The 20,910-nt window shown below is 43.7% G+C and overlaps 1 pseudogene; it reads right to left on the minus strand.

The window, feature by feature from the left end:
* Positions 1-12,960: 12,960 nt before the first annotated feature.
* LOC125528734 lies at positions 12,961-19,105 on the minus strand (annotated as a pseudogene).
* Between the last annotated feature and the right edge of the window lie 1,805 nt (positions 19,106-20,910).

The raw sequence follows: 20,910 nt of genomic DNA on the forward strand, positions 1-20,910 counted from the left end.
ACAGAGGCTCCACATTTAGTATGGCTTAGTAGTTGTTTCTCTACATACCAATGAGAACTTTCAGAGAGATGTGAAAACAACATCAAATAACATTTTTTTATTCGACCACGAGCTTATTAAGCAAGCTCACCTTCAAGACATCAGCACTGGCATATAACAAAGATGGAACAAAGGAATTACATGTAAGAACAAAAGAAGCAAAACTCAAAATTAGCAGCATGTTGACTGTGAATTGCAGTGAGAAGACCACCAGCATTATACAGAGCTAGCATGGTAATAATGCCTCATGGGATCAGATAATTAATGATTGGCAGCAAAAGAACCTAGTGCTACTTTATAGGGAAATCCCTATCATTACTAGGATCTTTATTACATACTACTCAAAATACTTCATAGAGGGTAAACAATATTACATTACTTGTTCCTTTATATAGTAAATGTAGCTAGGCCATGGATGTTATTGAGGTGTGCATGTATGCATGCTGGCAACTCAACAGTTCAATTGCTTGTTCGTTTCAGGCATAGTTAAATTGCTTTTTTCAATTCCTTTATTTGTCCTTAGTTGATGAGATGCCCAAACAATGATGCCCGATGTTGGGTAGGAGTACTTGTATAACTATTAGTTGACATAATTAAAGGACTTACCATTTAATTATTCTGGTGAAGTGTGCCTGAAGTTTTGAAGTCTATTAACCAACTATTACTACATGAGGCTCACAATCTAGTTTATACGAGGCTAATGGTTGCATAGTTTTGCTTGTTGTAGTAGGTTTATATTAATACCTCTGTTGTTCATTATGCTCCCTAAGACTTTAATTGAGCTACAGAACGGCCAACTGTTTGCTTACTTATTCGCAATAAATAAGTTGGAAGTGCCTCAACTTGTCTTGCGCGGTTAGTTTAGTGCCTAAAGTTGCAAAATACATGAAACTAGTGCTTGAACTTGTATGACTATGCAAATACGGTGCCTCCATTCAAATCCAAACGTACGTCCAACCCGCGTGGCGTGCCAACATGCCGGTGGCCTACCCGGACGTGAGATTTTTTTTGTGAGAACACCCTCATAATTTATTTAATCATATATGTCCACCTGGCCATACTATGGTTAGTAGATATAGACTAGGTCAAACTTTATATATTGTGTTGCTATGCAAAATGTAATTTTGAGCACCGACACATTTGTGCTGTTTTTTAAGTCAAATAAACTGATTTTTACAGCTAAAAAACTTCTGACATTTTTTGTACATGCACACATAGAAGTTCAATATATTATTGTGATTTTTTTATCAAAATCTGTATTTTTTGTGAGAGATGCAAAATAATACATGAAAAAATTAGCTTATTTTTTGGTCTGATTTTTTTATTTTTTGCAGGGAATAATATAACAAAAATTTCAAACAAAACGTGAAAGTTGCTTAGAGCACATGCATATGTTTTTGTTCAATTTTTCTAAAATTTTATGAAACTTTTAAGTGCCAGTTCTTAAACTTTCAAGAAAAAACGTCTTCAGTGGCCACCATGCTCCAAAATTCCGCTTTGGTTGTTGTGTACCTCTCAAAGGTGCTTAGTTGCTATATATGGCACTCCTATGGGTCTACACAATTACTTGCCAAGTTCTTTATTTTTATTTTTCATATTATTTTTACCATTTCAAAAAAGAAATGTAAGGACAAAATAGAACTGCCATAAACTTCAAGAAAGTGTTAAAGCATTTGAGAAATGTTCAACATGTTTAAAAAAATTATAAAGCATTTTGAAAAATTATTGTCGTGCGTTAAATTTGTTTAAAACATGTATTTTTAAAAGTGTTCAACATGTGTGAAAAAGTTATTGTGTAAATTATCCTTACATTTATACAAACATGGTTGACATTTTTTATTCTTAAATTTAGACAATAATTTCAAATATATGTTGGAATATTTAAATCCACATAAATAAAGTTCATGTCTACCTCTTTGGAGTACACAATAATGAAAATGGAAAAAATTTAAAATATAAAATAATAGCATATTGATAATTATATTTTTCATATGGGAAAGTTTATGTGTTATGAAACTAAACATGAACTCGTAAAAAAATAAAAAGAAAATTGCATAGCTTTCTAGGTAGGAGTTCAATTCGAAGCATGGTCCGGCCAATTGGCCAGATCGTGCCGTTGTTAAACATGATGTGCTAGGTTCGATACCCCTCCATAGAGTTTTTTTCATGTTATTTCTCACTATCACACCGTGTATGTGATGGATTTTTTATTGATTAATCCCTCCGTTGGATCATGTCATATTATAGCTGTGTTGGTTCAGTTTTTTTTCACGATTTTTGAGAACTTTTGCACCGTTGAAACTCTTAACTAGTTCTGTGGCAAGCTATTGTAGAAAATCCTACTCATATATATATAGGGTCGCGCTATTTGTCATCCTGGATGAGGAATAATTATTCTTCACCCCCCCTCTATTTTACCATCAATGAACCATAATTTTACGTTTCGTAAGTTTTGTCTTATTTCCGACGCAAAAAAAGACCGTAAGAAAATCTATAATCGCCGTAAAAAATATTTTATGGTATGTAAAATTATAAACGTAAAAACATAGTCTAAAATACACATAAACTGCAGGTTTTCTTATCTTATGACCTATATTTTTATTTTTTATGTCAAATTTTACGTAGTGAATCAATAGAAATGTAACTATTTGAATTTCAAACGTAATTTAATTATAAAATGATCATAAGATTACCTGGGTGAAGAATAACTTACTCTACACCCTGGGTGATGAATAGTAACACTATATATATAGACTAGCACATATGCCTGTGTGTTGCAACGGTAGAGATATTCTTTTGAGAAGCAATGGGAGAGATAATTGATGTGTGCACTAAAAACGGTCTGCACAGTAGTGGGGCGACGGAGCGAGAAGTTGTGGTCTTCTCTCGGATCATGTTTGGCCCGTGAGATCTTGATAGTGGCGGGGTTAGTCAGCGTGTCGACGACCACCCAACTCGTGTCTTTTTTTCCTTTGGGTGCGCCCTCGTGTCGGGCTTGTGGCTCCCTCCTAATTTGGTGGTTGCGCGGCGACCTTCAGGGTACGATTGCTTCGCCACTCTCTCCTACTACGATGTAACTGGATGGATTACTAATTGCATTGCATAAATCAAGTTTCATTAGCATAATCATGCATAACCAGACATTCCCTTCTTTATCAAGGTTTATTCTCTTTAACGTGCCTACTGTTCTTTTTATTAGAGCCAATTTAGCATATTCTTTTTTATTGGCTTGTGCCCACAATTTCTTTCAATTATAGCCAAAAAGCATACTCTTTTATCGTCAAATAGCGCATGCGACGCGCAATAGTTCGCCTCTAGGCCAGCCCACTGGCAGGCACCAAAAGGACATGTGTTTGTAAGGCACGAGTATAAATCCAGAAAACCGACAAGTTGAAGGATCGAACTCACGACCTAAACACTCGACCACTGGGTGTTGGCCAATCGAATAAACGGGTCCTGCTTACCAATGACCAGCATGAACATTTAAGAACATACTGCATCACCATATTCAAAAAAAAATTCTGAAATTTTACAAAAATAAATTAATATTTATGAATTGAAAAATATTTAAAAACATGAAAAAAAATTTAAATACCGAAAAGGTTTTCAAAAATTCCGTTCACTTTGGAAAAAGATGAACAACATTTGAAATAGGGAGATTTTTTTCAAAATTCATCAACATTTATTAAAAACATAGACCTTTGAAAAAGAACCAACTTTTTTTGAATTTGGGAACAATTTTTTTAAAACAGGAACATGTTTTATACATTTATAATAATTTTTAATAAGTATTTATTTTAACCACGGTCATTAGTATGAATTTGTGAATATTTCACTAAATAAGCATATTTATGGAATCTGGAAAATATTTTAAAATCTAATTTTATTTTGAAAATCCCAATTTGTTTTGGAGAACACACATTTTTTAGAAGAAAATGGAACATTTTCTTAAATGCAATGTAGGGAAAAGGAGAAAAAGAAGTAGAGAAAGGAACAACAAATAAAATAGAAAAAAAATAGAAAAAAAGAAACTGGGCTGGCAACATTATTGCGCCTGTGCTAAGGTCAGGCTATTTGTTGCCATGTGCGGTAAATATGGTTTTCGCAGCTGTGTGCGCGGGGAAATAAGTGGGCTGGCTTCGACAGGCCACAACGTGCACGGCCCATGTATGAAAATATTTTTTTTCTTTTCTAGCAAACGGACGCATAAAAAATTACTATCACCTCGGACAGGGAAAAACCTTTTCGGTGGTGAACGAATGAAAAAAAATCAAAAAGATGCACCATGCTTTATTAGTAGGTAAGTATAGATATAGATAATGCTTGCACTTTTCTTCAAGGGAATACTAACGGTCCCCCCTTACCCTCACGGCCATCCAGATGTATAACTCAGGTAATGAGATGATTAATAGACATGATAAAAATATATATGGACATGTGACTAATTAATAGACCATGGATATGAAGAACCTGGAAACAAGAATGAAACAAAATCTGAAGCAGAATATGGTCAGAGAATAGGAACAGTTAAGAAAAATAAAAAACAACAGAAGGGGAGCTGCAATACCTGCGGGAGAGGTTGCTAGCAAGGACGCCAGCTGCAATGTGGGGACAAAAAGAAAAAATTCCTTATTTAACACTGTTTTAAATTTCATTTCCCTATTTAACACTGAAGAAATATTTCTTCCTTATCTAACACCAACTTTAAATTTTGTTCCCAACATAATCCGTCTATTTTTTAACCTAACGGTGTTAAATGACACATGAAATGACAAATTTACCCCTGCTTCCGACTTCAAAAATTCCTCAAGGCAGGGCGGGGTGGGTACGGCCAGGCGCAGTGGACGGGAGTGGCCGAGTGTGGCCTGAGCCCGTGGTGGAGCGTCAGTTTTAGAATGCCAGATCGATACCCAAGCAGCGCACGTACGTGCAATGCTAGCTTAGAAACACATACACAAATTTTTCGTCTCTAGCCGCGTATGTACGTACGTACTTGAGCCTTGAGTCTTACTTGCGCTAGCTTGGCGAATAGAAAACAGGTCGCAGAGATTTGTTGGTCATGTCCCTCCTGCATTTTTATTATACTTCTCTATCTTTTTTCTGTTGTACAAAGCAGTCTTGGCGGTGCTTATATATAGGACTATGCACGACAAGAGACTTGATTAGAACTAGAAAACGTAATTCCAATAAAAAGAAAATGATTAAGTAGATGTTCAAGGGTAGAATTGTCATTTCACATGTCATTTAACACTGTTTGCACAAAAATTGAATGGAAGTGTTATATTGGGAATAAAATCTAAAGGTTGTGTTAGATAGGGAAGAAATATTTTTTCAGTGTCAAATAGGGAATACATTTTTTAGACAGTGTTAAATAAGGAATTCTCTCAGTTTGTAAAGGGACAACACTGTCGGCCTGCCAGAAAACTCCATGAGGCGATTGCCTCCGCCGCCGCCGCCGCCGGGCTCGAGTCCGGCCGCGTGTGGCCCTACCTCCGCGCCCTTGCCCTGGCAGGGTGTCGGAGCAGCCGCGGTCGAGTCCGCTCCGCGATCGCTTGGCATCCCAAGCCGAGTCGATCCTGCCGTTTCCATCATGGAAGGTTCCGCTACGCCGCCGCCCCCTTCTGGCGAGGCCCTGGCCTCTGCCGCTCCCCTTGCCGTGTACGAGGTCCACCCGCAGTACGGCCAAGATGCGACCTCGTTCGCCAACAGCCATGCTGATCTCGGAGTCCAGATCGATCTTGTGTGCCCAAATTTGGATCCTGTCGGTGGTACGATGCCTAAGCCCTCGCGCAAAGCTTCCCCACTCGACCAGCCCTCATATCTTGCCGGAGTTGCGAGGAAGGAACATCATGGCATCAGGCTTTCCCCCTGATCGAAACAAGCCGCCAGATCGTATTCGTGGGAATATACCACCTCCTGCCGGGATGTCGAAGTCTTTGCCCTTGGCGATCTTGCTGGGTGCGGTGAAGGTGAAACCAGCGGATGGTGGGGGTGATCACGGGGCTCCCATAGCGGATGCTGCCCGCCCGAAGCCGCCCAACGGTGGATCTGTCACTGCCCTTGCAAAGAGCTCCGCAGCTGCGGTTTCCATTACAGGAGGAGGCCAGAGCACGGTCTGGCCGGTGATCGGTGGACCTAGGCCGGCGACAGATCGGCCGGTGATCACGGGACCTGAAGATCTCGTGGAAGGTGAGGATGCTGATGAGAAAGTGGCTCTGGCAGATTTGAATCTTGAGGAAGTGGGCGGCATAGAGGAACCTGAACAACCATGGATGGTGATCATGCCGGTACATGCTGAACCACAAGGTCTGGAGGGCACATCAAAGAAACAGAAGCTGGACATGGAGGAGATGAATGCACAGGAGGCGTCGCAGGGTGGTGCGGCTGGAGTGGAGAGCATCATGGAGGCAACCAGCCCAGGGGCCGCTGGTCAACTGACGGAGCCAAGTCTGGAGCTCCGCCAGGAGCAATGAATTGCATGAATTGGAACTGTCGGAGGGAGGCCAACAAACCGACAGTTCGTGACTTAGTTGGCATGGTGAATGCAACACACACAAAAATCTTGTTGTTATGTGAGACTAGACAGAGTTCTGAGAAGATAAAGAGATTACGTAGTAGGTTAGGCCTTAAAGGTTTTACTGGTGTCAGTAGTAATGGGTTGAGTGGTGGTCTTGCTCTCTTCTGGTGTGATAGTTTGCATGTTGAAGTTCAATCATCGAATGAAAGATATATTGATGCGCATGTGCGGTTGTCTGAGTATGATCCTTTGTGGCGGTTGACATGTGTGTATGGGGAACCACGGACGGAAAATCGACATCTCATGTGGACTCTCATGACAAGCTCAAACAACAGTCTGATCTTCGTTGGTGTGTTATGGGTGATTTTAATGAGGCCATGTGGTCCTTTGAGCATTTTTCAGTGACACCTCGCAGTGAAAGCCAGATGCTTGCCTTCAGAGACACACTAGAGGTATGTGAACTTGTGGATATTGGTTTCTCTGGCTTACCGTTTACTTATGATAATAAGCAGAGAGGCAGGAAGAATGTGAGGGTCCGTCTAGACCGGGTGGTTGCCGATAACCGATGGCGGGATATATTTGGGGAAGCACGAGTGGTACATAAAGTTTCACCATGCTCAGATCATTGCCCAATTGTTCTGCAGTGTGTTAAAGAGGAGACTAGTCAGGTACGTACTAATTTCAGAAGGTACGAAACCTTTTGGGAGAGGGATGAGAGCCTCCCTGAACGTGTGGCAGAAGCATGGAGAAGTGCAGGACAGAAGTTTAGCCTTGGAGATATTCGGTCAGTTCTGGCTAGGCTCATGACTGAATTGCACGCATGGAGTAAAAAGAAATTTGGTAATATTACTCATGAAGTTGAAAAGTCTCGAACCAGGCTAGAAGAGTTAATGAGTATGAATGCAGATAGGAATGAGATACGGAAAGAGTCTGACCATATGCAGGAACTGTTATACCAAGAGGAGATGCTATGGATGCAACGAAGTCGTATTGACTGGCTTTGTGAGGGGGACCGCAACACAAAAAAAAATCACAGGCGAGCAGTGTGGAGGGCAAGGAAAAATAAAGTGAAAAGGTTAGTTGATGATAGTGGAGGGAGCCGCGGGGAGCATCAGGTAATGGCTAACATGGTTAATTCATATTTTCAAAACATCTTCACTCGTGATGACTCGCTTGTACAGAACCACCTCTTGAACTTGTATGATGAGAGAGTTACCTCGGAGATGAATGATCGTCTATGTGCTGAATTTAGTGAGAAGGAAATAGCTGACAGTTTATTCCAGATGGGACCCCTGAAGGCGCCGGGCAAGGATGGCTTCCCGGCGAGGTTTTTTCAGAAAAATTGGTTAGTTATGAAGGGCGAAATTATCAGGGCTGTTCAGGAATTTTGTCGGACAGGGGTTATGCCAGAGGGTGTGAATGAAACAATAATCGTCCTTATTCCTAAAGTTGATGATCCTGTTAGAATGACTGACTTTCGACCTATAAGTTTATGTAATGTCATTTACAAAATTGTTGCCAAGTGCTTGGTGAACAGACTCAGGCCGCTTCTTGATGACATTATATCACCTTCACAGAGTGCATTTGTGCCAGGTAGGCTGATAACAGATAATGCACTACTTGCCTTCGAATGCCTGCATTTTATTCAGCATGAGAAAAATCCAGAGAATAGCTACTGTGCGTACAAGCTAGACCTGTCAAAGGCCTATGACAGGGTGGACTGGGGGTTCTTGAAGCAAGCGATGGAGAGGATGGGCTTCTCTCACCGGTGGGTGCATTGGATTATGACATGTGTCACCTCGGTGAGCTATTGTGTTAAATTTAATGGAGCCATTCTGGATTCGTTTGCACCGACGCGAGGGCTTCGGCAAGGTGACCCACTATCCCTCTTTTTGTTCCTCTTTGTGGCTGATGGATTATCTGCTCTTCTGAGACAGGGAGTGCAAGATCATGCCTTCGAACCAGTGAAAATTTGCAGCAGGGCACCGGGAATATCGCATCTCCTATTTGCGGATGACACATTATTCTTCTTCAAAATTAGCGTTGAACAAGCTGAGTATGTAAAAGGTGTCCTTCAGAGTTATGCGGGAGCCACGGGCCAACTCATAAATCCACAGAAGTGTTCTATTCAGTTTGGTGACAATTGTCCGTTGGTGATACAAACAGCAGTCAGGCAGGTACTACAGGTACAAAATTCTGAGTTTGAAGGGAAATACCTTGGCTTACCTACCCCGGATGGGCGTATGCATAAAGGTAGATTCCAAATGCTGCAAGCAAGTTTAACTAAGCGAATTATGGCCTGGGGGGATACACTCTCACAAGCAGGGAAGGAAACTTTGATCAAATCGGTCCTGCAAGCCATCCCTACTTACATAATGGGTGTTTTCAAACTACCTTATTCTGTATGTGATGATCTCACTCGTTTGGTCAGAAACTTTTGGTGGGGGTCCAAAGAAGGCCAGAGGAAGACGCATTGGCGTGCATGGGAGAAACTGATTGAACCTAAAGGAAAGGGGGGGGGGGGTCTAGGATTCAAAGATTTCCGCATCTTCAACCAGGCGTTGCTAGCTCGACAAGCATGGCGCCTTATGACAAGGCCGGAATCCTTGTGCTCCCAGGTTCTCAAAGCAAAATATTATCCTAATAGGTCCCTTGAGGACATTGTTTTTTCAGGTAACGCGTCACCGACCTGGCATGCTATACAACATGGACTCGAGTTGCTCAAACGTGGGCTCCTATGGCGTGTGGGAAATGGGGAGAAAATCCGCATCTGGCGTGACCCATGGATCCCGCGCCCTACTTCCTACAGGCCCATCACAGAGCGGCGATCTTGCCGGCTGAGGCGGGTATCCGAGTTGCTGGATGCTAATGGAAGATGGCGGGTGGAACTCCTCCAACAACACTTCATCGCCCCCGACGTGGAATGCATCTTGGCGATCAAGGCCAGTCCGCGCAGGATGGAGGACGTCCTATCTTGGGCGCCGGACGTGCGGGGCATTTTCAGCGTCCGCAGTGCATACAAGACCGCTCTCGAGGAGCGAACCAGCACCACCGCGTGCGCCACGAGCAGGGCACCGGACGGCACTCGTGCCGTCTGGAAGGCGGTGTGGGGGTGCCCTGCTCCCCCTAAGGTACGAGTTTTTGCATGGCGGGTTGCGACAAATTCTTTGGCCACACTTGAAAATAAACAGAAAAAGAAACTTGAGGTTTCTAATATGTGTGCTTTATGTGGTATGGAAATCGAGAACACCTTCCATGCCCTATGCAGATGCCCCCTGGCTCGGCGACTTTGGACGGAGATGAGGCGGTACTGGAGCATGCCCAAGCTGGAGACAATAGCTAACACAGGACCGGAGTGGCTCCTCCACTTGCTTAACCGGTGCACTGAGAAGGAGAGGCTACCGGTGGTGATGACACTCTGGCGGAGCTGGTATGTGCGCAACGAGGTGTACCATAATAAGCCAGCGCCGCCAGTGGAGGCATCCTGCAGATTCTTGACCGGCTACATCAATACTCTCATGCATATTCAACAACACCCCGGCGATGACATGATAAAAGGGAAGAAGGTAGTAGCTTATGGCGACTATCGAGGGAATAGCAAGCAACATATATTGATGCATGCATGCACCCGACCTCCGGAGCGCTGGCTGAAACCCTCGCCTGGCTGGGTCAAGCTAAATGTAGATGGCTCTTGGAAGGAAGAAGACGGCACAGGCGGTGCTGGCATGATCGTCCGAGACCAAGGGGGTACTGTCATTTACTCGTCTTGTCGTTTCATTAGCAGATGTGCGAGCGCCCTGGAAGCGGAGATGGCGGCACTACTGGAGGGCATCTCTTTGGCCTTGGAGAGGAGTCAGGAGAAACTCATCGTGGAGACGGATTGCTCGACAGCGGCCAACATGATCAGCGAGATGGTGACCAACCGGTCACCGAGAGCGGCGATGGTTGGTGACATCCGACAGCTCCTTGCAATCCGAGAACATAAAATATCGTTGATTAGGAGAGAGCAAAATAAAGCTAGCCATGCGCTAGCGCAGATGGGTCGTTCCAGGTCTAGAACTGCAGTTTGGCTTGGTAGTGTCCCTGAGGAGATTGATGTCCTGTGTAGACAGGAGTGTAGTGACTCGATTTAAGTAATGAAGGTTCTTTCATGCGCAAAAAAAAGGAATTCTCTCGGGAAAAAGATCTGAAACATGAGCACCACATCGGTCTTGCTAGTTGCCCCCATTCTAAAACTTAAAACCAAAGTACTGGACATGGGTCCAGTACAAAGAAAATAAGGTGGAAGGCAATAGAGATTTCTGCTTGTCCGCAATCCTATAGCATATCCAAATAAGTAAAAATTAGTTGCAGTTTGTCAAGCATGAAAATAAGCTCTCCAAAAGACAACTGGAATCAGAAATGTGTGATCCTTGGCCTTGGGGCATAGGGGAGGGAGACGGACCGATGCAGTGAGGACGAGCAAGCCGAAGAAGAACCTCGGGAGGGTGCGGTGACGAAGCACCTGGGAAAGGGGAGAAGACATCGGATCGGCAATGGCGATCTGTGCCCGGCGGCAGATCCATCCATCTCCGGTCGCCTCCTCCACGCTGTGAGTCGTTGTTCCTTTCCCCATCGCCAACCGGCGGAGCCAGCGTAGAGCTATTGGGTTCAAGTGAACCCAATGGATTTTGCCTAGTACGTGTGTATATGTATGTATCTACTTGATGTGAACCCAGTAAAATATCTTGGCTGACCCCAACAAACAAAATACACCTCACATGGAACAAAGGGTCCAAAAAAAAAGAGCCCACAAATCATTCACATGCCTAAACCGTGAGTCCGCGAGTCACGCAAGCATGCAGCCGCATGGGACACGCCGTCTGCTTCTTTTTCATCGTTCCTTTGTTCCTTTCTCCAATTCCCATCTGGCCTGTGCGTGTTGCTCGGCGACTCGGCCGCCGCTGCACGCCCGTGGCCAGCAGGCGGATGCAGATCGACTCTGCAATGATTGAATCCCAAAACTTGAGGTAATTAGATTAAATTGCCCCATCTTCTCTCTCGTGTATATATTCTATCTAGACTAATAGCCCAGTACAATAGCTATTGTTTTGTCCTCGTCTATTTTTTTAGAAAAATACTCCATGAACTTTGATTGATATAAGTCTATGGAGCCGTATTTTTCGAAGAGAACTCGGTCACTAGATTAGACGTAGGCAAAATGCATCAAATGTCACTGCAGCTAGTCTCCCAAAGCTTACTATTCATGAAAAAAAAATTAAATTAGATGAGTTGCCTTATGATCCGGATGACCGGAAGAAAATTTCAGAGTACACAAGAAATCCACGAAAGCAAGATAAGATTAGGCGCAAATATTTAACGAAGGACCTTATAGGCCACCGTCTGATTTTAATTACCCGCAGAGGAAGATTGGAGATACTCAACAGAGATTTAATCCGGATTGTTGATGAATATGGTCCTTGGCTTGAGTATAGTGATAAAGTGCATAAGGCATTGTTTTATGCTGCTACATTTTCAAATATTACAATAAGGGGCAAGCTGGACTAGCGCATTTGCAATTAACGACTGGAACGGTTGGAACAAGAAAAGCAGACTATATACTCATAATGGTAAGGCTAATGTTATTAGCTTTCATAATGCAATAGTAAAAAAGATGTGATGCTTTGATGAAGCTTTTGTTGATTCCGTAAGATGCTTGTTGCATTAAGGCTTAAATTTCTGAAACGATAACGTCTCAGAAGAGTCACAAAATAAGGAAATTTTTTAAGAGTTGGTACATACTTTGGTAAACTAAAATAAAATTATGCAGAATGTAGTTATGAAGTGAACTCAATGGCAAAAATTTCTGGCTCCGCCCCTCATCCTCACACCCTCCTCCACCCCCACCCCCACCGTGAAGACCCAGTCACTCCTTCTCCCCCACCGCGATGACCTGCACCAGGCCCGGACCACTGTGCGTGGCGGCGCCATCTCCAGAACGTGGGCAGGGACGAGAGATGAGGAGGCGCCGTCGGAGAGGTGAGGGGTCGCCGTGGTGTGAGAGAGAAGCCAGGGTGGCAGCTGTAGAGGGTTTCACCGGCTTGTCTCGATTGGCTTTGGTGCTTGTCTATCTTCACGTAAGCAAACCAAAAGAAACCCCCTCTTATTCGCTGGACCCCACACCTAGTAAGGTCCACCAGTCATCGACTTGTGAAGCCAGCTTAAGCGTGCAAAACGAACGGGCGGTTGACCGAATGCCGACACCAAAAAAAGTACGAAGTTGACCGAATGCCAACGCAAAAAAAAGTACGACGGTAAAAAGATCAAACGGCAGCGGGGGAGCGCTAGTGATGAACTTGGGAGCCTGGTGCAGTGGTGCTCCTTCATTCGAAGAACAAAACCCTAGACTAGATAGAACAGACACAAATTCGGAATTATCAGGTCATAATGCATCTGGAAACTGATATATGTCATAACACAACCTATTAACGAAAGGGTTTAACCAATGCCACACAGCACTGGATATATGTCCAAGCATCAGCAGCTCTCCCATGTATCTCCCGGGGATTTCTCCACAGGAACCCTTATTGCCTATACTGTTCATCAGTCTTATTATTATTAAGATAAAGCAGCTCTTCAGTTGCCCCTCTTCCGGCAGGCCTAGAACGGCATGCCGTAGTCGTCGCCCGCAAACTGGGGGATCCAGACTCAGAACACATTTTCGGCGACACCGGACTGGTTCGCAAGATCGTACACCGGGGCCCCTCCAGCGGCCGGTTCTTCAGCCATGGGTGCGTTGTTGACGACATTCGCCGGGTTTGCCGGCTGAAGTGCCTGGTTCCAGGCTTCGTCTTCCTGGAGCAGTTCCTCTGGTGAAATGCCATCTACCTGGAGCAGATCCACTAGTTCAAGGCCTTGCTGCTCCTGCTGTCCTTCCATCTGGTTCGTCCAGAATTTCTCCACCTCTTCCCAATCCAAGTCACTGAAAGGCTCAGACTGTGCATTCTCTGCAGCGGGGTGGTAGTTGCCTGCTAGATCCACCAGATAACCAGCGCCCATGTTTGCAGCAGGCACCTCATTCACTCCATGTGGAGTAACTGCGGCGTGCGCTCCGTCCATGGTGTCTTTCTGCAGAGTAACTGTGGCGTACACCTCGTTCATGGTGTCTTTCTGCAGAGTAACTGCGCCATGCACCTCGTCCATTATGTCTTCCTGCGGAGTAACTGTGGCGTGCACGTCGTCCGTGGTGTCTTTCTGCATGTCATCGCTCTCCAGGTTGATGACAATCTTGCCTGCTGATTCAGTACAACTGATCTCTCTCTCCAGGTTGACGGAAATGTTGCGTCCATATCCATCAAGTGCCTTGCTCCTTATAGGTAGCACCCCGCGTTTGTATGACATTCTCTCATTATAGTACTGTAGGCTCTCCTCGTAACGGTCCCAGATGGACTTGGTACCATGTATCAGAACTGGAGGTGGGCGTGCATTAGTCTGAGAAACTCGTGCTCCGGCCGAACTCTCCCCTACTTGTCCCCACGGCTTTCCGGGGTAATTGTACCACATAGCAGAGCTTGCTGAACTTCCCTCCACATGTGGCCACACCATCCCGGGGTACTTGTCCCAGATAGCAGAGGCAACCCCATGTGTGAACTGCGTCTGGGTTGTTGCCGGATGATTATTGGGTTTAGCACTGGCTACCTTGTATGCTGATGCTGGCATAATGTTGATAAACCTCTTCATTGTGAGATAACTTCTGCGCCCGCAGCCGGTGTTTCTACATCAAAATACAGAACAGAACATTCAAGACAGGGATCACACATCACAATATAGAAAGTGAGAATAATGCAGAAATTTTAGCGCTTAGCATAACAACGCTGAAATAGATGAACTTGAAACTTGTCGAGTATGCACATTTTTTTCTTCTCAAAAACGCGCCCGGACGTGTTTCATTTTGTATTAGAAGGAGAGTGCCAAGAAAGCACAAACAGTACAAACAAACACTAGCAACAAGACCAAAAAGAAGCCAAAACCCTACTGCTAGCATCAGCCAAGGGTAGACCAAAGTCACGTCAATAAGCCCCCAATTTAACCGATAAAGGAGAAAATACCAATAAAGTAGTACATTGTTCACAAAATTCACAGAAATGTGATGACAATTATTAATCCGTTGATTTGGTAAGCTGGGTTATAATAATGATTTGGATAGTCTGATTATTTACGAATTAGGACAACTTGCTAACATGCAAAAAGTTTGTTTTTCAATTGTGATTGGTTCTGTAACAAAATCTACTCCTGAAATTTGATCTAGAGTACCATACAAAACTTAATCTTCATGGCATGCAGAGACAGAGAGTACTGACTACTGAGTACTAACGCAGGTAAGAGACATCCATGTACATGTGTTCCTTCTGGAAAATAAAGACATCCATGTACATGTGTTTCTTCTGGAAATGCATAGGTTGTCAGCTTCTACTACTTATCTTCATCTATTAAACAAACAAAATTTAACAAAAACGTACATACTGCCTATTGATGTACTGGCAATACCGCAGTTGCAGATAAACTAAATCGATCACCCACCTGGAGATGGCTTGCGATGTGCTGTATGGTCAAATTCAAATCCTTGGCATTCATGTACTGGTGAATTTTTCTTGCCGTACCAGCTGTTGGCCAAAACAAAAACACAAACTCAAAGGTCATGCTTTTTCAGCAGTTAAATATAACAGATGACTAATTTATGCCAAGTGCAGATAGCCTTACACGCCCCAAGCACTTCAACAGCCTGCAAAAACTTTTCATGGAGCTCACTGCTCCATATGAACCGACCCAGATTATCTGAATAGACATTCACGTTCAACGCATCTTGTTCTCCATCCTCAGTTTCAGACCTGTGATTTTTAATAGACATGTGTTGCAGTGCTCTCATCCTCAGAAAATTTACGGTTTCAGTATCCAACGGCTTAACCACATTGAAGCATGTTCCAAGGGTCATGCGTGCAGAGACTGCCTCATCATAGGCACACATAGCTGCAGCCAAGAAACAACACTCCTAGATTAATGAGTTTGGGATGGAAGAATTTTTTTTTAAAACAATACAGCTCTGAATACAAATGCTTACTGATGAGAGGCACTTCAAGTTCATTCAGGATGTGGTGAAACAGACGCAAGGTGCCCACCTCTGTATTGCCAGGATGAACTTCCGCTACTATCAAATCAAGCTCCTCATCTTTAGCAACCCCCCTTTTAAGGGAATCTAGGGCCTCTTCCCCTGTTTGGAAGGGAAGAACTACAAAACAGTAGAAGTTAGACTCAAAACTTTGAGAGCAAACACCGTGTTATCATGTCCAAATATAGTTATATTAATATCCCAACCTGCATGTACCATTGCAACAAGTGAGTATCTTCTAAACTAATATAGCTACTTGGTATGTGTTTTTTCCCATTTGACCACATAATCCAACACTTTCTGCAATTTAATAGCACTTGGAAGGGCGGCCCAGTAACTAGCAGCTAGCTATATCCCATTAAGAACTACATATGCTGCCTCTGTTTAAACTGTGAAGTTCACGCAATATATTACACACACATATGCTGTATAAACTAATGGTCCTTTGGAAGGGTGACGCATAACACTATATCCTATATGGAACTGCATCTGTCTCCTTTCTGTTTAAAAATGTCATACATCTACGGAAATACTCCACATATATGATGGTTGTACGATCTGTACATGATACCGAGGACAGGTTCACTGCCACGTGGGGCCATAGCTCGCCAAGCTTCACGTCATGAGAAGCGTTATATATCCACACACGCAAGCCATCCAACCGTTAATTAGTGGTCCAGATCATGATGGATAGAACGTATAAATATTCCCACCGGACAACCGTACACCCAATCTTCACAGCAAGCGGCCGTACACCCAAACTTCCCGCCAAACAGCCGTACACTCAAACTTCCAGCCAAACAGCCGTACACCCAAACTTCCCACCAAACAGCAGAAATATGAAATATCCGAAATTCGATCAGATGTGCCTGTGTGGATAGAAGACACCAACAGACATCAAATCGAGCCTTTTATAGTCGCCCCATGAATATGCAAAATCTTGGGCAAAGTTGTATCAGATCCAAATGATGTACCTACTATCTTTCATTCTCCCTCTAAAAACAACTTCCTTTTTGGACAGGAAAGGGAAAACAGAAATGGAGATGCTTGGGAATTGAAGTGCGCACCTTTGAAGTTGAATCTAGCAAGCGTATTGCAGATGGTCCACAGGGAAACCGGATCCTGATCAAGAACTAAAACTGAAAGATTTTCCATCAGGTCAGTGAGACCCTATGGGGAAGAAACGAAGGCTGCCAATGTTTGCGATGGATCTAACCATATATGGATATAATACCCTTTTTTGGCGTGAGACCTTCACCAAGGCAAAAGATACACACTATATACCAGACGATGTCAGAAAAGGACAAGAATTTAATCCATCTAATTTTTTATTCAAAAGCTGACCTGTATTTGGATAGGGAGGTTGAACAAGATATACTTACTTGAGAAATACAAGGTAAAACATCATTATTTTGTCCTCTTGTGCTTCTTCAGTTTCCAATGTAAAGAACATGCAAGATCATGTACAATGCAAGCCGGTGCTTATCTGTAGAGAGCAGATGCTTAACTAGGCACCCCTGTCATAGACATAAACACGCAAATAATATCCTACTTAATATCCACATGCACTTAATATACTTCCAAATTAACGTGCATTGCACGTACACATTGACTAGTTTTACTAAGCATCTTGCATTGTACATGGTCTAAGAAGGTGGGAACCCTTACCATCATGACTTCATGTTATCTATTCTCTATCATCACGCTTGCTTTTGGCACACCCTTTGATGTGACCCGACCTGCATTTCGAACAGTCAATGCAGGAACAAGTTAAAGAAAGACAAAAACAGATTGAACAGATGCATGAAAGCCTCATTGTTCTATTTACTTCTCTTCTGTTTCGAATTTTGTTGTCAAATTTACCTAAGGCGCATATAGGGCACATGCATGTTCTCCCTAGCTCTCGCCCACGGTACTATTTATTTTCTTCATTCAGTACCTAGTGTTCATATGAAAGAAACAAAGCAAGCAGGCCATTCACCTATTAATTAGCAAATATATCAATACTTCAGTTGCAACCATTAGAACTTCCAAGTCCTAAAGGGTCTCAAGTCTCAACTTTCAAATGTCAAAACAGACCAAATGGTGATGTGCTGCTTTAAGATGATTCCTCAGAAAAAAGTCTGGAGGGTAAATAAGGTAATTTCTTGGCCAGCTTCATTATTTATAACATGCAACAGTTTCATTGATTTATAGCATGCTGTCATGCATACCAAGAATCTACTACAAGGAGTCTTCCTGTGCACAGGTGTCATGACGATATGTCATATGATCAATGGGTTAATGCATGCCGGTGAATTTGATCTTGCGGCTGTACCTGGCTCATGGCTGGCAATGTTGCAAGCACGCAATCCTACATGATGTAATATGCATGAGCACTAATTGCACCGATGTAGAAGATAACTTCACAAAAGACAAAAAAAAACACTAGCTGTAGCCGCGATTGCATCGCTATCTTAATGCCACAACAGACATTCACCCTAGCCCCAATTGCATCACCACGTCTGCTCTTTTTAGGCACCAAACCTACATATGGATCTATCTTCAGGAAAGTGTACCAACAACAAAACAAATATGTCCAATTGATTTTTCTATAAAAAAAGGTATATGACCGATTCCTTAACAAGGAAGATATACGAATGCTATTAAACATTAATCGCTTCCAGAAACAGTGGCGTGGCAGTTGCAGTCTCTAAGTGGGAAGGGAGAAACTGGGGAAGAAACACCCAGGGCCAAGCTAAAATCACTAAAAACTTCTCAAAGGAAAAGTATCCACCACCATGGGTTCCAAGGCTTGTCACCACCCCTATCCAGAAAGATACATGCCATGTCATGTGACCTATGTTGATACATTACATATGTGTTTCTTGAAGGAACTGATTGTGCATATATTAATTTTGATTGAAGGAATTAATTGCCCATCTCTAAAACACCAGGAAGAGATCCCAGACGAAACGCCCTTCAAATCGAAACCTGGAAGGGTTCAATCATGGATGCCAGGTTCTTCTTCAGATAATCGAATAGCTAGGAACCAGCAAATCAATCGAGCACGCGCGCGCGCACGAACCGGAATCTGGAGAATCCACATACTGGTATCAGATACGCTAAGCAACAATCGAAGTAGGCGCGGCACAGATACTTTAATAATAACCAAACCAAACAGATTAAGCTAACAATAGGGCACCGGCAGACGCTTCGGAATGGTGCGCATACTGGGGGAGGGAAGTCCAGGGTCGAGGGCAGCGGCGCCACCGGCGAGCGCGCGGCGTAGGAGGCGCCTCGCCTCCCGACCGAGCGACGTTGGGATCCCTCTTCTCTCTCGCCGGCGGTCGCTGCCTCGCCATGCGCCGCCCCGCGAGTAGAACGGTCGGGGCCCACGAGGGTTTGGGACGGAAACGAATGGGCTTGACTGCTCATGGGCTCAAAATGCTTTAGCAGAGTGGGGCCAGATCTGCCCGTATGAGTCGGCCTGGCCAGAAAGGGGCCTGGCACGGCACGCTCGTGTCGGGCCGAAGTAGCTCGAGGATCGGCCTGGCCTGCAAACTAAAAGGGCCTGCCCGCTAATAAAAGGGCCATGTCTAGCCAGCCTTAAGTGAAATCATTACTTAAGTGGGAACATTTACAAAGGTGAGTCTAATCCGCCACATAGGGACGAACATATGGAATGGTTAATGGTTGCCGAGGGACAATCTGTTGCGGGTTATATATCCTCGCCTTCCTAATCCTCCAGAGACGGATTTTGAACTTATTGATGCACCCACACGTAGCTAGAACAAGAGAGTTGGTGCAGTAGCACATGCTACCAATGGACGCTCAAGCAGTTTTTAATATTCCGCTAAGTCTGCATGCGACCGATGATTATTGGGCATGGCACTATGAACGGACAGGCTGCTACACTGTACGTTCTGCATATAGATTATTGGTGCGCTGTCGCATAGCAGAGAGATGTGCTTGATGTGCAATGGCTTTGTTGTTGATTCATGGAGGCATGCATTGATAGAATGTAGGGTGTCGAAGTGTGTGTGGGCACTAGTTGATGAGCTCTTGCTTGAACATATGGTAATGTGCAAACTGGATGATGCAAGGTTGTGGCTTACAACTCTTCAAGAATCCAAGAACGAAACACAATTTGCAAAGATGTTAACGTTAGTCACTCTTTGGACAATCTGGTGGGCACGACGGAAAGCGAAACATGAGCAAATTTTTCAAAGTCCGCTATCCACTACGATGTTCGTGAATAAGTATATGGAAGATCTTTTTTTTTTCGAAGGAACACAACGCATTCCATTAATATATTAAAACGCTGGACATATCGCCAGCTACAACATCTGATACAAACTTGGGAAATTGGCCTAGCCAATTTTCAGAACAGCCGGCTTCCATACAAACACCCTGTGCTGCTAAAGTGTGAGCCGCTACATTACATTTCCGTTTACAATGTACTATGGAAACATCACTTAAACCCACATGTAGGAGAAATTTAACCTCTTTAAACAATGTGGCCAGAGTTGATATGTCAGTATATGGAAGATCTTGATCTCATACCATGAGGGAAACAAACTAGCACTACAACGAAGAGAAGAATAGAAACAAGGTGGACCAAGCCACCAGCGGGTTTTGCGAAAATTCATGTGGATGCATCTGTTTCCCGGAATGATGTCATAGATTCTTGCTCAGTGATTTGTAGAGATGTCAGAGGCAAATATTTAGGGGCGTCGGCATTATGTTTTGAAGGCTTTTCGGATCCTGAAGTTTTGGAAGTTGCGGCATGTTCTAAAGCACTCCCGTTGGCAGCCGACTTGAACCTTCATCGAGTACGTGTGGTCACCGGTTGTCAGGCTACTGTCAATTATCTGAAGAGCAATTTTCGAGGACCTTCAACGATGATAATAGATGAGATCAGGGAGAAGCTACGTTTTCTTCCAGAAGTTGAAATTGCATATGAAGGACGTGAAATAAATCATGAAGCAGATAGCAAAGGCAGCGACCACACTTCCCGCTGGTCGTCATGTTTGGTTTTTGAATACCCCAGATGTCGGTGCAACAAACCTGGGCGTATGTTGCCCGGACTGTACACATGCCCAAGAGCAAAATTGCTACATCCAAGACAAGGCCAAGCGGAAAGGGATAGCTCTTTGAGAAATCAAAGGGCGGATCAAGAAGACCAAGACTGACCAAGAGAACAAGATATCACTAAGGAAAAATCTCC

Source organism: Triticum urartu, unplaced genomic scaffold (genome assembly GCF_003073215.2).
Source record: "Triticum urartu cultivar G1812 unplaced genomic scaffold, Tu2.1 TuUngrouped_contig_5075, whole genome shotgun sequence".
Classification (NCBI taxonomy): Eukaryota; Viridiplantae; Streptophyta; class Magnoliopsida; order Poales; family Poaceae; genus Triticum; species Triticum urartu.